Raw genomic sequence first — 20136 nt, forward strand, 5'->3', positions numbered from 1 at the left:
CGATGATGTGAAGAGTACATGGCGGTTCTTTTCTTTGTCACACGCCCTTTTCCACAGAAGACATTTTGACATGTCATAGCACAGTAGCAAAGGTGTAAATAATAAAATGAGCTATGGCTGAATCCCATTTTGCTGCTTCAGTTTTGCATGCTGGCTCACTGTCATGGCTTACTGGGACACTTGAACAGAACAGAGCCTTTGTTAATGTTATTCGTAACACATACGCTTTGTACTGACAAGTCTGCTGTGAAAAGGATGTATGAAACAAGCCCTGTTCATGTTCATTGCACAACTCTAGGATACCTTCATAATAGTACAATATAGCAGAACTGGTTAAGTGATGCATTTAAATTCGATATGAATAATAATGCCTTTAAGTTGCTGAAGTAGAAACAAATTCCAGGCCAACAGTGCTTGGTTAAGTTTTGTTAAGGCAAATTAAACAATTTAATTAAAGCTGCAGAAACATATTTCACCTCAAGAAACTGCAAGACACACAGCCCTGACACATTTGGTCTCCTATTGGATTTGTTGTGGCTCTAACATTTTCCACTCATCCACTGAGCAAGATTTTCATCTCACTAAAATCATGTTTCTGGCCAAGTCATTCACTGACATTTTGGCTCTGTTTTGGTCATCATAAAAGCAACACAATTATGGGGTAATGGGTCACATTATCAGTGTCTCTGAAATGCTGTTGTAGTGTTTTAGTTTGCAAAAGGGATTATGTATTTCCTTACTGGAGCAGACAGTTGTGACAGTATTATCCACCATTATCCATAATGATATGGAAAGGTTCACACTGGATCATCAGTGATGCATGCAATGACATCACTGAGCAAAGATGCATCCTGCTCGTAATTTTCCAAACCCATCTGGATAATGAGTTAATCTGAGATATAATCATGTTGTATTGTTTCACTGCAACAAATGCATCACCAGGGATGTAAACTTGGAAAAGGTAGCGGACAAATTCATCAAGCACTTTTCCACAAACACCTTCCTCATGATGAAAATTATGTCAACACTGGTAAGCCTCGTTTTTATTTTCTACAAGCGCTGCTTTGGTGCTACACAGCTTCGTTAAGTGTGTGAAGTATTTTTCTAGCCATAAGTTTAGGCTGAGAATGTTTGTGGGTCGCTCTAATTAGTTGCTTGTCCCACAAGCTATCTCTCTGATGTGGTAATGTGTGTTATGGATCATGAGTGTGCTAACAGAATTGTAAACAAGCTGATTGTGCTCGGTTTGTGTTAAGATGGAAAGTAAAATTGCAATTTACTGTATTTGTTCAGTACAACTGGTTGAGTGGGATTTTTTGTAAACGCATTGTGGCCCACAAGGTGACTTGTGAATGAAAAGCGGCATGCACAAGCACAGTGGAAACTCATGCAATTGGTTGGAAGACAAGTACCGTCGGATTCATGTGATTGTGGCAGTCAGTGTGTGCCTACGAACCTGATTTTCTGTTGAGAATTGTGCAGGATGACAAGTAAAATCACTGTTATTGTTACATTTGGTCTGCTTAATTTTAATTTATATGCTCTTTAATCTTAAAGAGCACATAGGACTAAAAATATCGAACTACTCCTATGCTGGAGAGTATGCAGTTTCAGTCTTGTATTCATTTGTCAAAGCTGCCTACATAGCATTTAATTCCACATTTACTCCCTCATAACACTGTTAAAAATTTTGTACTTGATCTAAAAATATTACTTATTGTTAAATGCAGTAATATAATACAGTTTGAACTCATCAAAAGAGGGTTATTAAACAGCATTTTTGCAGGTTTCTGTTTAACCTCAGTCAAGGTTTTTGCAAGTGCGTATTAATAGAGCTACCACTTCAAATGTTAAAATGATGTTGGTAGCAAGTAATTTCATTTTTAAATAAGTGATACTGAAATCCTGAAAAAATGCATCTGCTCCTCCAGCCTTTTGCCTAAGGAGAAGACTTTGACAACCACCGAAGGAGAACATCCTCAGCTGTGTTTGTGCATAAGCAGCACATTACTGAAACTTTTAACAGACTCTGCCTGCAGCCAAAGCGATGACCTCCCCTGCTGTGCATGTATCACCCGCACATCTGCCACCTTTGCAAACGACAACAAAAGTCTGTTTGATCAGCGACAGCAGTCTGAAAGACCAGACAAACTCAGGAAAGATACAACATCGACCCGCTGGGACCAGCTTCAGAGCCGAGCGAAATCCACTCCATCCCGATCAGAATCAACGACCCGGCTCGTCCAACTGGCATCCATCACCAAGATGCTTCAGCCCAGAACAACAGAGTTCTGAAGCTTATTTGAAGCCAAAGCTTATTATAGCAGATTGATTTTTTTCTTTTGGTTAGAAAAGCTTAGTGTTAGCTTAGTTCTTCCCCCATTTCACTGATTCATTCATTTGATCCAGATTCATTCATCTTATACTGCTGATGACTGCATTTCAAATTCGTCTTATCATATTCAAATCTCATAAGAAATTACTGAAAAATATACTCATTTGAAGATCGACTGACTTGTGAATCTGTGTTTATACACTGTACTTGGTGGTTTTAAACATCTTTTTCCACTTTTTCCAGAAACACATCCTGTTCCACTGAAGACTGCAGATCTAAACAGTTGCTCATTGTTCTACTTTCTGCATGAACTGCTTACAATGTTTTGGCAATACTGAAAAAAAATAAAAACTTTTGTACATTCTACTGTTCAAAAGAAGGCATGTGCTTGTAGGAAAGGCTCAGTAGCAAAGCTGAACAGAGATCTGGGGAAATGCCAGGATGATAAAAATAAATAAATAAGTAAGGAAATCAATAAAAATGCTCTTTGGCCTGACAGTTTTCAATGATGATAACTAGGACTCAGGATGTACCAGACAGCATTTTGTTTTGGCCCTGGGTTTGATTGACAAATAATGGCCCCACAGTTGTTGTTTTTCTTAGCTCGGCACACAGTGTGTAACGGACACCCATCTCACCAGTTTGTGGCATTGGGGAATAATTACAGGGGGCCGCCTGAGGTAAGGCCTGGCAGAGAGAGTTTGTTAGTAATGAGGGAGAAGGGTGGAGGAGAGAGGCCTGGGAGGGTAGATAGTCTAACACTGCACAACAGAAAAAGAGAGAGATTTTGCTATAGCTAAGCTCAGTGCAGACTAAACACTTTCCCCTCTGCAGAGCCGCTTCTCCCAGCTCCATTCCACCGCCTGTGGAAATCTCTGTGGCTATTACAAGGTGGGAAAAGAATGGAGGATTGTGATGCTCATGGGCCACCTGTGTCTGTTTGGTATTTAACTCATTTGTATGGAGGTTTATGTAAAAAGTGCCACAAGGGGCTATGTTTGTGTCTGCATGCGTGCACAGATGCCTCTTGCTGTTATTTAAATCAACAAAACCACCAGGGACAGGTGGAGATGCAGATTTGTTTGAAAAAATAAATGCAGTTGAATTAATCATGTAAATAAAGCAAGAAAGCTGAATGACGAGGGAAATTCAAATTGATTTAAGGCAAGTGGTTTTGCAGAGGAAAAACACAACATATAATATTCATTCGCAATAAACACACATTGAATGCTAAACAAAAGCTAGCTTTGCAGCATGAAAACCAGGGGTGGGGAACCTTTTTCCTGTCAAGGGCTGTTTTAATTTTTATTCCATCTTTCGGGAGTCATACTCCTCAGAAATGTTTCATAGGGGGATGCTGGTTGGGCCGCACCTGAGAAGCTCATTATGCCTAGGCGATGGAGCTTACAGGGGAGCTCACTTGGGGGGCAAGTTATTTAACACATATATCTCACTAACCTCTTTTGGCTGGAGCTGCTTGGCGAGGTGTCTGACGTCACATGGTCGTGATGATGACGATGATGATGATAATAATAATGATGATGATGATGATGATGATGATGATGATGATGGTGATGGTGATACTGGCAGCTGGTTCTCCAGGTTTGGGGAGTCAGTTTTGAAGAGAACTCCTAGTAAGTCGTTGCTCTGCAGCTCAAAGATTTCCAATTGTAGCCTGTCAGGCATATCAGCTGGTTCCACATTAAACTGCATAGCAAATATGTTCATATGTTCCTTTTGTTTACTTTTCATGCCCTTAAACCTTTCACAAAAAGCCCGGAGGACCTGCATATTCAGATGTCATAGCAGGCTTTTAGTCTTGAAGAGTAAGAAAATGCAGTGTTTCCTCCTTCCAGTTGCACTTGTCATAGCTTTCATTTCACTTCAAATGATTTCACGTTTGAAAGCGGAGAGCTGAGAAGGTGGCTGGAGCTAGACGTTCAGCTCTGAGAGGTAATTCACGTCCATCATGAAGGCCTAATCACACACGCGCTTGCTTTCACCGAGTTTCCGCGTCAGGGTTTGTCTTCAATTCCGTGAAATATTCCGGACAAAGTGACAGTTTAGAGCCAACTGACATCGTCCTTTGCTAGCAGCAACAAGGAACTCCTTCACAAATTCTCCTGTATGAGGTTTTTAGCTTCTTAGCTCTTAGCTCGCTCACCGCAAAACTTGGCCGTAGAAACCGTCTCTGTCAGAACGTGGTCTTGTGAAAGCTGCTTCCTGGCCAAACAAACTCCGCTGAAGACTTTCTCCAAGCGCATTTGTTCTCGTAGTTCATCCAGTTTAGCATGTTCGTAGCTGTCATGACGCTCAACATTTGCATTTTTCAACCGTTTAAGCGCATCCTCACACACTAACTTACGGACACTGGCTTGCCTTTTTCCTTCAGCAACTGAAAAAAAAAAAAAAAAAAAAACGTTTGCACATCAGTTGCTCCGAGACGTGGGTGTTGCGTTCAGTACCACTTGGAAGAACTGTGTACTACTGTATACTAATTGACGTTATTTCCTTTACCGCCGAACGAACGTAATTGCGTCATTTGTTGTGTTTATGAATCGGCTCGCGCGCCAGTTTAAACTGCCGGATGTCTCCCACCCCTGATTTAAACACTGATATGTTTAAAACACGAAGGGACCCATTACTAAGACTGTCATATGGGCTCATGTGGTTGAGCTTCCCACCAATTTTACTTACTAATAAATTTTAAAACGGAGAGAAATATTAATAACTGAAGGGTAAAGAAAGTAGCTAGCTAAAGTAGTGAACCGATAGAAGTGCAAAGATTAATTCGTGTCTCAGTCCATCTCTCTTCCACTTAATCCCCCACCTTTCCAAATTGTAGACCAACTTCATACACCATCTCTCTCATCACCATCTCTGTATGAAAATAAGAAGCGTGTGTGTGTTGATTCAATGTCTCTAGTCATTAGTATTATTTCAAGTCCCTTTGTATACATACCATCTCTGGACAACATTTATTCAAGAAGATGAAAGTTAAGATATTCCAGACTGTTCTCATTTCTAGGGCATCATATTCCAATGTTTTATCACAACCTTCGGTGTCTCATATAGACGCACATGCTACCCTTTCACGTGTGTGAGAGATACACCAGGCTTTAATGGCAATTTTAGACAGTCAGAATGAGGTAATGAGTATAAAGAGCGAAAAGATCTGCACAGGAAGGTCAGGGTGGATGGATGGGAAAAATACAGGGCTTTCACCTTCGGGAATAGGCTTTGTGTCCCAAAATTCAACATTGACTTGAGTAAATTATGTACATAAGTGAACTATAGGCCTACATAGTGTACATGGAGTATGTTACATTACGTCACACAGGTATACATATCATTATAATCTTTTCCTGAACCTACACCAAGTGATTTTGTTGTGTAAATCTAACCGAACTGCAATTGTTTTACAACGTAAGCCATGTGCTCAAAAGAATTTCTGGCAGATATGGCTTTTTGGCAGGCATCTCATACAGGAGCTAAAAGGTGTGCGTCTGTATGAGATGCCGAGGGGCGTGATAAAACATTGATATTTGATGACCTGGGAACAGGTTGGAAATCCAGAAGGGCAGGCTAGATTCTGGGAAAGGAAGTTGAAAAAAGCGATGGAACAAAAGGTCCCACAAGACACAGGCCTCTACCAAAGCACACACACAATGTGATCCTACAGCCCCCAAACTATCAGAGACAAGTCATATGCCTGCTTCACTGAACACCAAAGGTGATTTAGTACATATCACCAGCAGCACATTACATGAGGACTGCAGAGATGGTGTCTGTGCTATCTATATATATATATATATATATATACAAATGCATTCTAAGTATCTAATTTAGATGAGAAATACAGGAATAGACCTTGAATCTCTGTTTTTTGCTTGAATAGCCGCAGATATGCAACTCGATGATGATGATGACTGATGATGATCAGTTGTGGATGACAAATGTTATTTACTGCAATTCATTCCAATATGCTTTTTGCCCAGTTGCCTCTCAGTGCTTTCATTACCAGTTGCCACTCTGACGAACAGTGTGGGGGAGTGGTTGAAAGAAGGGGCAGCATATTGGGCAAGGAGATGTCTGTGCAACGTTAATACAATAAAGTACAGTACAGGCCTATAAGACAGTCTCTGCCTCATGCAGCACCAGGTTAGCTGCAGTGATTGTGGTGGAGTATTCACACTGCAACAATCAAGGATAGGCATTGGACACAACAGTCTCAGATTGGACAGCTGAGGTTAAGAGGCTTTTTACCTGTTTGTAGGTCTAGCATAGAAGAGGCAAAAGGAAGGCAGGGAGGCAGCAGGTAACTAAGAACAGGCAAGGCAAGCTCAGAGGCAAGAACACTAAAAGCAAGAAAGCAACCCAGCCATTCTGACAAATGACATATAAACTCCAACACTAATGAGCTGATTCAAGACAGGAAACTCACTGAAGGCAGTGAGGGAGCACAGGATCCAAAAGATAAAGATAAATACACAATGCACAACAAAAACACACAGATAGAGTGGAACAATATCTATACAACTGTGCATAACTGATCAAAATATAAAACATAAACCCTGCGTGGTGAAGTGCTGCTAAATGAAAAGTTGAATGCAGTCTGACTGGCAGGGACAAGCCAACTATCAAACATTGCACAGAAAGTTTCACATTTCATTTTAAATCTATTTTCCAACATGAAGCCCTGCTGTGTGTCCCAGTGAGTAGAAGTCCAAGTGGCATGAGTAACTGGCCGAGGTCATTCACAGCAATTTGCACATATTTGCTATGTGGAATACCACTGCTAACAATCTGTGCTTGTGGTGGAAGCTGCTGACTAAGAGTCGAGTGGCTGCATAGTTGCGGAAACATTATTATCAATGGAGAATGTTAGGGCATCTGGTTTAGACAAGTGCACAGACAGTCTAAGGGTCCCTTTACACTGCACAATATCAGGCTGTCAACAACCAACAATTGACATTGGTGACAGAAACATGGAGAAATCTTTGATGTGACAGTGTCACAAATTTAAGACTACAATGTGAATGTTGCTAGAAGCCATGTTTACAGAAAATAGGATCAGAAAATGAACACACTGGTAAGCTATCATAGGGCTGTTGTTAACTATTTATTTAAACTGCAGATAACAAGGTTTTCTCCTGAATGGACTTGGTTTTTTAGCAGCAAATATTAAGTTTGATGTCAGCAATAAAATATTTATTTACACTTCATCTCACACCTCCTTTCCAAAATACAGCAACTACTGCTCTCCTCTGCTGAGTCCCTAAGTGCTGCTCCATAAGGTTGCTGAGTTACCTATGGCTATTTTTCACCTTGGTGGCATAGTAAACTCATCACTGTGCCCTTAGTCTCTGACATAGCAAAAGCAAGAAAAATGGCCTGTATTTACTATCTACTTAATGCAACAATGTAACCACACACTCACATAGCCTTTTAATCATGCAATCATGCTATATTTATATATAGTCATACAGATATATATATATATTTGTAGCATAGCTGCTGCTCTTGTCTTATATGTAATAGCTTGCTGAGACTCAGCAGCTCATGCTTGTTTGCTCAGGGGTCTCAGAGCTATTGCCAGTCTGGCGATGTCACACCACTGGTAACACTGTTAAAAAGTAATCACAGGCAATTGCAGTATGTAACTAGACAGCAGTGACCACTCATGACCAAACCTGCCACCAAAACCTAGAAAAACAAGGATCTCACTGTCACTTTCAGATCACTCTTTGTGTGTCATGTAAGAGTGCTGTGCCTGTAAATGCAATTTTCCCCTTGAAATATTTAAAAAACTGCATTTGACTTTTTTCCTGTTGTGGAGGACAGGTAGTGCAGACAGAGTGTGGATGAATATTCCATGTATTAGCACCACGCAGTCAGGTAACACTATGTGCAGACCCCCCGAGGATGCTGGGAAAGGGATCGTCAGGATCAAAGGGAACGTGGAACACAGCAGAACGAGGGATCTCAGGGCTTAGGGGCTCATTAGGAATATTATAAAGGTAAGGCTGGGAATTAGCGCTGAGACAGTCTTAATACAAAACCCTGGAAAGGATGGCTTATACATGTTTTACTGGCAAAGGTAGGGGATTTGGCTGTAGTTAAAAGTACTGATCTTGTGTCATTATACTCATAATGATCAATCTTACAGAGAGATGTTTTCTGACCTTGATTTATAAGTATTGTATGGCTGAAACAGATACTACCTTTATTGCAGTCAGCATCGTAAAGAAAGAATTAATGGAAAAAAATGAAAAAATCTATTGTCTTTCTGTGTAGTTATTGTTAAAGTTATGTAGAACAGCCTTCAATGTGCTCACTGCTTTGTTATAGAGTTTTAGAATTTTAGCACTGTCTAGCACTGCACTATGCTAGACAGTGCAGTATACAGTTTGTAAATTTCATTCGTTCATTCATTCAATTTTATACTCTGTTTATTGGACTTTTTTTATGTGGCTGTAAAGCTCTATCATGAGTGCGGTTATCGAAAACATTATATAACAACAATAACTTAAATAAACTTACACAGCTGCCCAAAATATCAGATTTTTTGGGGGGGTGTTTTGAGTTTTCCTATCATAAACTTGTTTGTACTGGACATGGATGAATTATGGCAGGAAGAGGGAGTTCAGCAAAATGATGGGGGGGGAATCCTATGGGGAATTGTCCATTCACCTGCTATTATTCATGTACCATATGTTTTCTGTGATTTTGACTTCTCCTGGAAAAAGCAACACCAAATGACTGTACTGTACAATCACGCATCTTAGATAAAAGATGTCACATGAAGTCATTGTGTCATTTCATTGTGTCAAAAGCAGCATGGCTGCAGACATTATCTATAAATTTAAATCACTTCCCTTACTCTTTTCAGTTCTTGCTCAATGGCAAAAACATAGATCAGCTTATCAACTACAAAACCAACCATTAACAGAGTTTGTGATGAAGTGAGGATGGCAAGCCAGCTGTTCACATAACGTGTTTCCTCTCCTTTGTTATGAAGTTGTGTGTGTGTCTGTTATAATGAGATCAGCCAGGTAGTCATGGTGTCCATATGCACTGTAAATGCCCACGAGCAACACTCCATCGGCATATTTAGCATGTGAAAAAAAAAAGATAGAGAGGGGTGAGACTGCACCACCATCTGGACAGGGGTGTCAGAATTCAACAGAGGGTGATGGAGAGCTTCATCCTGATACCTTGGGGGTTAGCAAAAGAGGCCAAGCTCTCATTAACATCAAAGCTAATCAGATCCTGAAACATGAGACTTTGGGACCCATGGCTGTGTATCAATGTTGTGTTCATTTGTAATCAGGTGATGATTGTACACAAAGGAGGCCAGAGGCAAAGCTTTGTTAAGCTACTTGAAAGAATGTTTCTAAGACACTAGGCTGTATCATATTGGGACCATGCTGGATGGTGATTTCGCACTTTAAATAAAACTGATTGATTGATTGATTGATTGATTGATTGATTGATTGATTGATTGATTGATTGATTGATTGATTGATTGATTGATTGATTCACCAAGGTAACTTGCACTGGGGAAAATGGGAAACATTATCCAGTCATCCTTACTGTAGACTGTACACTACAGTTTTCATCAACTTAACCCCCCCCCAAAAAAAAATGTCTAAAGTCTGTTGCTACGTATAAGCTGGTGCCTAATTTATGTCCTGTATCAAAATACAGAATGTAATTTGCATGTAAACAGAGGCAAGCTCTAGTTACTGCAGAGCAGTCTGTAGAATAAGTCGAAGCATTTCACTCTCTGAAAGAAATGCAGGATGTTCCAAGTACTCACTTCTTATTGCACGTTCACTGATTTTCACAAGGTGCAGAGATTTGTGGTGCTTTGCATCAAAGATAGCTCACTTATATGAAGATGCACCTTGCATCGTGTGCCTTGTGTAACTGCTACATTCTCTTTGCCAAGCATACTGGCACTGACCACAATAAAAGATACACATATATTCACTCACACTTTTTGGAGGCATGTGTAACAGTTCACCATTACAGCTGGAGGCTGCAATGAGAGAAACTGAGGGAAGATATACTGTATCACTGTGTGCTGACATTCAAATTAACAGTCTTACCACGTGCTTAATCCAAGATAAGGTCTTAGAGAAGGTTTTATTTGGAAAGATCAGAAACCAATTTTAAAGAGTGGTGTGATGTTTTGGCAAACACACTGATCCACTTTTTGCCAAGAGTTAGATGACAAAATTAATGCCACACTCGTATCTTTACAGTAGATATGAAGCTGCTACCGGGAGCTGGTTAGCTTAGCTTAGCATAAAGAATGGAAAACAAGGGAAAACAGCTGGCCTCACTCTATCAAAAGGTAATAAAATCTGCCTACTTCTGCTGTACTGATTATATCTTGTTTTGCTGGAACACTGTTCAGAGAGGGTCTGTTTTAATGCCGGATATATAGATATTAGTGTTATTGTTTCAAATCTCACTGAGATCCTGATTGAAGTTTTCTTACTTCTGGAACATAGTCCTGGTTTCACTTTACTTCTAAGTAGCCTTTAGCACATATAATATAGCAAAGATTAAGCAGTAGTATTTATTATACTAAGTCATTGTTAACCAGCAGTTGCTGGTCAATGAATGATTTGATTGCTAGTCAATCAGTCTTTAAAAAAAAAGTAAATCAAGACAGTCTCAACCCAAAAAATATCTCAGTGCTGCATTCCCTTGTTAACCTCTTAATAGTTTATGAAACAGTGACAAAACTTTTGTAATTTTCCTGATTATGCATGAAAGACTGGGGGCATAGTTTTGTTCTTTCATAACACTATACCTCTTTTTATCTTGTGCTCACTGTTGTGTGGGAAGTAGAGGAACAAATCCCATTGGCATCTGTTATTTAATTGTTAATGCTAAGCATAAGGTTATGTTACTTGTGTTCCATGTTGGCCTCACTCTCCTTGTTAACATGGGTCCCAGGGTACATTTTGTTACAGTGCTGCATGATTCATCAGTGAGGGTCAGGCGATATATGCACTGTATTTCTCAGGCGTGAAACCAAACACTTAAGACCTCTGTCAGGAGAATATGGGAGCAGTTGACAGTCTTCTTGGGCTGCCTAATGATATCTGGATAACAATGCTACACCTCCTTATATTAATAAATTACTCTCTCTCCAATTACTTTTCCTGGAGACTGCAGAGATCAGCATTGTTGTCCCTTATTTTTCATATAAAAGGTTGACAAATATAAGAAACTTAAGAGAGCTTACCTGAGGTTGGGTTCAGGCCCATGATGGTTCAATAGTTAAATCAAACTCCCAAGAACATCTCAATTCTTTATCAATGTTTGAAATAAAAAGGCTTTGAAAGGCAACTGAGTTCAGTCAGTGAATATGCTTAACACACTAAGCATATGTGTCACTATATGTTTCTGTAACCTATAGTCTTGCAAAGTATAATACACAGTTCTAGTTAATGTGTATAAACTAAAAGAGTCTTTAATTCATTCACTTTATTATTTCCAGTATATAAAAGTAAGAAGCAGATTTTCACCATCTACAAGGACACTTCTGTCTTCCTGCTAATGTATTATGAATAGAAGAGGGCTCTCAGTATTTCAGTTGAATTAAAACATTCATTTCTTACAACTTGCAATCAAACACTATCTGTGCTGTGGTTTTCTGTGTGGTAAATCAAGGCACTTACAATGAAACAGAGCATGTAACACAACATTGTGTGCTATAGTAAATGGTACATACCACTCATGTGAGCATGGCTTTGTGTCAAAATAGAGATGAGTTGCTTACTTTAATGCAATGATGACTGCTAATATGCTATCTGAGTAGTTTAAAAAGCTGTTAAACATTTGTAATTAAAAAACACTTCTGGTGAAAATGCTGACAAATTATTCATGAATTTGTTCAAAGAATAAAAGTAAAATAACCTAAATTAGATCTTTTTCTTAAATGGGTGAATCAAAACCTGTAGCGTGTACTTGTCCTGATATTTCAGATAAAATTAACCATTGCTCCATTTCAATTCAGAGTGCATGTATGGGATACAATGGGGGGGGGGGGGGGGGGGGGGGGGGGGGACGACGACCCAGAACACATGCAATTGTTGTAATAGTACCTGCCCTTATAATTGAAATCAAATCAAAAAATTTTCATGCTACAGAACTGATCATTCATTCATTTCTCCGAAAATTGTATTCTATTGTTGAGCTGATGGCAAAGCTGATGGTTTGTTGCTCTTTCAAGGAGGTATCAGAATATTGTCCTCCTTCATCTTAACCTGAAGTAGTAGCTCACTTAGATCAAGCACTGTCCCTACTCACTGTAAAAGTCAGTTGTTTAACCATGCCTGAAGAAGCCATCATTAAGTCCAACTATTTTATATAAGTTTGAGGCCAAATTCTACACTGCCTTTCTTGGCTGAGGTCCTGGAGAAAGCAATCACTGAGAAATGTTTCTTTTATGGATGGACATGTACTTCCCACTTGTTAATCATCACTGACAAAATGACTACACTGATCACAGAATTCTAAGTAATCGTATTAAATAGCATGTGTGCATCCAGCTCCTGTTATGAACTGTTTTTATTCCCATTTTAAAAATGCCTTTGAGGACACCAGATCATCTGCTACAGGGATAGTATGTGGAATACTTCAGGGATCCATCCTTGGCACATTACAGTTTACATTACAGCTGTATTGATCCCAATGACACTGACCACCTTGATGTCCGATGTAAGTTTCTGTTTACATGGCATGTACAATAATTCCAGTGATCACTGGCTCTTCTTTTCATGTAGTTTGTGTCTTTCATTAACAACAATCGTAAGAAATTGCTTTTCATGCTTTTTTAATATCAGGATCACTACAATTCATTACATACTTGTCTGAGAAATCATAACCTGACAAGACTTAAAACTCTACAGAACACCACAGCCAGAAAACTACTACAAAGAGAAAGCATATCACGCATATTTTAGCTGCTCTGCACTGACTGCAGCTACAGTTCAGGGTTAAATTAAAGATTCGGCCGTTCATGTTTAACACACTGGCTGGTCTGGCTCCCAGCTATATTGCTGAGCTTTTAAGTCCCTACGTGCCTACGGTTGCTGCCTGAGATCATCGGGAAGGTCACCCTTAGCTGTACTCAAGTCTAATCTGAAAACTCAGGGTGACCTTGCTTTCACTATTAAGGCTGCAAAGCTTTGAGATGACCTCCCTCGGGAGGACCAGGTTTCACTAACAAGTTTTAAATCTCTTCTTCAAACTTAAGATTTTCTTTGTCTTAACCTACTTACACATAGTGTTGACAACTGCTACTTTCATGGTCATACTGAACTGATGAAACTGAAGAAATCATGTTTGATCCCAGATCAGTTGCAGACTGTTTGGTTGCCATATATGGCCATGGCTTTGGACAGGTCACTTCTTACAAATATTTAGGAGTCCACATTGATTGTGAGCTTAGCTGGCACACACATCTGGCAAGTGTCTGTTCGAGAATCAATCAACGTGTCAATTTTCTTCAGGGGCTCTGAGTTTTTGGTGTCTGCAGGAATATTACCTAAACTTTAAAGAGCAGATACAGAATCCATCTTATGTTATGGTATTACCACCTGGTTTGGAAACCATTGAATGGAAAGTCAAATATATTGTCTGGTTAAGATGGCAAAGAAGATTGTGAGAATGCCTTCACCCCTCAACCACCAGGACATTTTTGTACAGTCCACCATTTGGCAGGCTGACCTGATCTTATCTGACTGTTGGCATGTATTGAGCACTGAGTATGTGCTAATGATTTCTGGAAAGAGGCATGGAGTCTCTTTGTGTCAGTGTCAGTCATGTGCCCCTCTTTCAGTTAAACTTATTAATCTCCACCTCCTGCAGCACAGACAGAAGAGAACATTCAGATCTCAGAAAACTGCAGCTTTCATCAGTTGCTTGTTTGCTTGTGAGCATGAAAAGGGAAATAAGTTGATGCTTGTAATTTACATACAAAGATGTGTATGTTTTGAGAAGCATGGCTCAAATTTTTACGTGTTTTAACAGTGTGAATGACTTTCTGATTCAATTTCTCATTTATTTGATTCAGGCTTATGTTAACACAATTTATTGCAATGTCTGATTGAGGCAACAGTTGCCTTTATCCAAGACAACTTTCTCCCACCGAGACAATAAAGTAATTTAACCTTATGTATATTGGATTATTATCAGGGGTCCCACTGGTCCAAGACACTTGTTATGTAGCTGTGATGTCTCCACTTGCACCATTTGTCACTCTCAACATTCAATTATCAAATAAAGGGAATGCTTTAAAAAATGTTAAAAATAAAAGAAGGGGAACCATTCAATGCAGGAAAAAAGCAGGCACCAAGAGGCACAAAGAACACAAAAATGATATTTGTAAGAGCAGCTACTTAAGTTGAAATGTGTTATAAGCCTGGCGCTCTTGGTACCAAAGTCACCACAGAGAAAGAGAAATATGTATGTGTATGTTTGTGTGTGCGTGATGCACCCAGCACAAATTCACAAATTTGTCAACACCTCCATCTTGCCTCACAGCCTCACAGAATCACAGTCATTGGGTCAGTAATTTCGTTGCTTTCCCCACGCTGTTTGCATTGCTCCTTTTCTAGGGGGGAGTGGGGCGGATAGAGTTTTGACACCCTTCAATGATTGAAAATAAATCTGTAATACATTTTGGCAAGGCAATTAATATTGCAACAGGAGAAGCAGTTTCAGGGGTCCATCAAAAAATGCTCTTAATAATTAATCTTGAAAGCTAAGTTCAAAACCAATCCATGCTTGTAGTCATTGCTCAGTGAGTGAGCAGCCAGATTTCAACCAGAAAAGATATGCACTGCAAGTGTGTCTGGATTCATGGGTAATTTACATACAAAATCACATGCACAGCCAACAATTAAGTCTAATGTTTTCATTACAAGACAAAATTTTACGGACAGATGAATGGATAAGATTCGTGGGATTATATTCTTTCAGTGTTACAAAAATACAAGTTTCACCTGAGTACATGTTTTGTGTAAGTATGTTGAAAGTGCTGGATAACAGATATGGCAGTAAATATATGCACTAAAACATAATTGCTTATGCTTTCACTTTCAGACATTTGATAAATCTGAACCCTGCACCCAGCTTTTACAGAGATCTTCCACATATCAACAAAAAAGAACAACTCAGGGTTTCATTTCCATGGTTTCATGAACCCTGAGTGCTTTCACTTTTTGACAAGCGACAAATGGCACTTTCATAGAGAATTTGTTCAGGCAGGACAGAGACATCATTTGTTGCTAATTTACCAGCTGATTACTGTGCATATGAATCACAATCTATACCAAAACATTCCTGATACATCAACTTCTGCACTCTCTTTTGCTTGTTATCTACACCTACCCAGCCTCCACCAGTGCCAGCATATCAACTTGAGCCTATGGTAGCTCTTAAAGTGATTATACAGTACGGTGTTGCTACCATGCTGCTGCACATCATGCCACCTACATACCAACAGCATGGATGCTGGATAAGCGCAGAATATCTTAATGCAGAGAATGAATAACCACATCACTCTTTGTTGTTATAAATGGTTTATCCTCTCATTAAAGTGTTCATGTCTGAACAATGTTTGGTGGGAGATTTGTTTGGAATGAAACGGTGTCTCTGCAACATGGGTCTCTAAATTTCTCCATGCATTTGTTCGCTACGCAGCACTGATAGCAACAAGCTAAAAATGAATACATTTGAGCCAACAGGAGCTTTTCTGCACTGTGTGAGCAGTGTAACTTTCAATTATGTTGTGTGACTGGATTCCCAGGCTGCAGCTGGAATCAACCTTTCTAGAACTGTTTTTAGACCCTCAGACTTTGACTGGCTTTGTTAAGAAATTATGCAATTAGCATGGCGTGGTTTTTCTTGCACATTTATTTCAATGAGTGGCAATAGCTCTATGCATTTTTACTGCCCACAGTAAACATAAAGCTTTTGGAAACTCAAGTTAGAAAAATTTTGCCATGTGCTTCTTTCAATGTACAGTATACGGAGCTAAATGCACTTTGCCCTAGCATCTGTGTTTGTATGCTTCATCAAGCCTTGCACTTTTGAAGCACTCTACGGACGATGGCTTTCTACTCTTTATCACCTCTGTGAACACAGGGTATATATATCTTCAATGAAGGCAAATGGCCCTTTAGCGGTAATGTTGAAACAACATGCAATGTGCTGCATCATTGCACAAGAGGTCAAATACATATTTTGACATACTCCTAAATTAAAATACAGTGCTAATGTAATGGATTGGCAACTGGCCAACTTCGCCAATTTGTGAACATGAGCATTTACTGATGGCATGTAACATACTAACTGATGTTTCTAAATTTAACAATGTTCATTTTGATTATTTTTCACATATTATAAACGTATGCCTGAATCAGATCTCTTTAATGTCTGTTTTGCACAGCAAAACAAACATTAAGCGGTTTCAATAGATTCGTGACATGTCAAACTGGCCAGAGTAAGTCAGTTATTATTTTATGAAGAATTCAAAAAATTTCAGGTGGACGGGCTATATTACTAGAATTCTAAATCATTATTATTTACGTCATACTGCTTGTTTGCATGGACATTTTGGTCAATTCCTGCATGGATCACACTCACATAATTACAAATAACATCTGGTTTATCCTAATAACTAAGCTTGTATTACATGCAGTGCTCCTGTAGAGCCCTTGCAGGTGCACTGTTACGTTTCATTCAGGAACCTTTATTCCTTCTGAAGCGGAACACCCAGGTCCAATTAAGTTCCTTTTCTTTCGATATGAATTCTTACCGGCTGTCTGTATGCATGTTCAGACACCAACCCCTTCATTCAGGATGTACAAATATGCTGCTTAGTTATGCAGTCCTGCACATGAGTTCCTGCAAATGTAAAATGACAGACTTAGCCAAAGGGATGACCCACTGGCAGCTCACTGTCATTGGCTTTCCCCCTGTGGATTAATTTGTCATGAACATTAGGGATATCATCCTTCAAGTCAGCCAATGAAAGTCATGGGATTGGCAGATAAAGGGCATGGGGGATTTCAAGAGGGTAGATTCACAGGGCTTTGTATATATTAGAGTGTGACATAATGCCTGGAGCTAGTGTGTACTGCTCTGCTTCAAGGTAATGGATACCTGTCTTCTTAATCGTGTCCCTGCAGAGCTAGAGGGAGTGAGGAGGGGGCAGGATATATTGTTAAAGGGATGCAGTAATAGGCATAGCTGCATGCACCTCTGAGGTTTGGACAAAATCTAACTGGAAGGTTAAAAATAAATGCAAGCTAGTTGCAGTACATACTGTACATTAGTTGTGCTTTTCTACATATCCATTCATTCATATTCATTCCATCACATGCAGGTGTACAGTGCAGAGGTGACTGGAATTTACTATGCACATTCTTAGACATTTTTTAATCAAAATTCAACAACAACAACAACAACAATGACAACAACAACAACAACAACAACAACAACAACAACAACAAAATAATAAGAATTTCATCAAACTTTATGCAGTTCTAAAAACAGCTGAGTCACCAGAACAAAATGTTGCCATTGTACTTTTCTGCAAACCACTGATAGATTAAATTTGTACATTTCACAGACATTATATTAATGTGTATTCTAATGGTATCAAAGTAATGTATTTCAGATTATCGGTACATGTATATGAGCTGAGTTTTTCATCAGGAGGAGGTGATAATGGTGGCATGACAGTGAGGCAAGATGACTGCCAAGCAGCAGACCTCTGTTCAAATTGTGGTTCTTGCTACATGATTTGGTGTTTTTAATTAGAGGTTGGGATATTTTTCCTTTGTGTTTGTGTCAAACAAACCATGAATGTTTATCAACATGTTTCCTTGCCTAACCATAATCAAATGTTTTTTGTGCCATTTTATAGCTGTAGTAGGTGGGACAGTGTTACAACACAGCTGTAAATTGTGTTAACCAGACGCTGTGCATCCCAGTTAACAATTTCACAACATGAAATTGACAACTGAAGCATAAAAAAACATACAACAAGTTTGACCACAAAGAAAAGTGAAGATCCAACAAAGTCCTATCACTTCCACACTGAAGATGTCTCATTGCTGGTTTGCCATAAACATGAATGATTTTAACTGTTCTGTTGACAACTAATTCAAAAGTGTATATACAAAAAAAAAATATTTTCTATGCAATGTGAGATTTACATAAAGGCATGCACATGTACTCTTCTGCAGCTGTGGATTTTGAAGCTGCTTTGTCTCCATCATCCCTGTAAAGTGATGTGATTTGTACTTGACATGGGTCTGTGCTTTAAAGTCACAAATATTAGCCTATTAGCTCCTGTAACACTGGTCCATGTCTAACACTTTCATGTGGTTGCACGTGTTGCTTAAAAAGGCCATCTCTTGTACGATCCTCACCAAAGGTTTCTTCTAGAGCTTTTGTTTATTTTTGCTCTTGTGTTTTGCCCAATGTGCAGGGATGTTTTAAAGATTGACATGAGCTGGCTGTCTACTATGTAAAGCATTTTGTTGTTCAGCTTAATAAAAATGCTACATGAATACAATTTTCTTCCTCTTCTTCCAGAGATTTTCATTATTATTTGAGCCTGGTGAGGGACAGGAGAAATTAGCTCTTTAAAGGATCGCTCCTCTTTGAGGGTACAATGTAGGGACCCTTGCTGCTGAAAAAGATCGACCTCTCAAACTTCTCATTTATTTTATTTTTCATGAATTCATTTATTACTCTGAAAGAGGTGACGAGATGCAAATTTACAGACACACAGCTGAGGCTGCTGACAGGGAACCACACATGTTGAGTTGGCCCTTCCCATGAGGAGACTGAAAGAATAAGCAGAAATGTCTGCTTTTGCAACAGGTCTGCAGGCTGTCTGTGACCACTGACCTCCTTCAGGAGGGAACAGATGAAAGTGAAAAGATAATAATCCTGCAGAAATCAATAAAGTCGCAGATTGCGGCTTATATTTCGATTTTTCAACAAATTATATTGTTCTTTGCATTTTATCTGTCATGGGGTTTGGCATTTCTTTCTGCTAACACAGGTACTTTGAGGTCTTTTTGAGAATTCCTATTTTGGAGGCTATGCCTCTACCCCCACCACCATCACCACCACCCGCAGTGGCATCATGCTCCTGCTCCAACTCCAGAAGGAGTTGCTCCCTTTTCCTGGGCTTGACCAGTGGTTGTAATCTCGTTTTACTGAACTCTAAGGACCCCACCGTCTTGTTAGCTCCACTGCAAAGAACAAGTCCATTCATTATATGGAGCCTGATGAATGACTTGGTCAGACAGTAAGGGAAAGCCAAGGTGTAAATGTTCAACCTCTCATAAATCACATAGACGGGCAAGTCTAGACCTTAACCTACATGTACTCAGGAGTGATGATACCTTTGTATATTCGTACCCAGTTGTGTAGAAAAATAGTTTGAGAATAGTGCTGTGTTCCTGTCTATCTCTGAGTAGTGAAGTATTGCTATATGAATAGAAGACACATCATGGACTGAGACAGTGAAAATTCCCCTTGTAATATGGTGTCAAGAAATAATAAGCAGTAGGTTGATGTAAGTTGTAAATGCTTACTCTTTTCTTAACTGGTTCTTTGCAGCTTGCAGAAAATATTCACTTTCTTAGTCACGCAGAAATTTGTTTTTCGACATGCCATTTTTTATCTAAACCAACTTTTGACAGCACAGAACAGTGCAGTATGCCTCTCCTACACATGCACACATACAA

Source organism: Chaetodon trifascialis, chromosome 1, assembly GCF_039877785.1.
Source record: "Chaetodon trifascialis isolate fChaTrf1 chromosome 1, fChaTrf1.hap1, whole genome shotgun sequence".
NCBI classification, from domain to species: Eukaryota; Metazoa; Chordata; class Actinopteri; order Chaetodontiformes; family Chaetodontidae; genus Chaetodon; species Chaetodon trifascialis.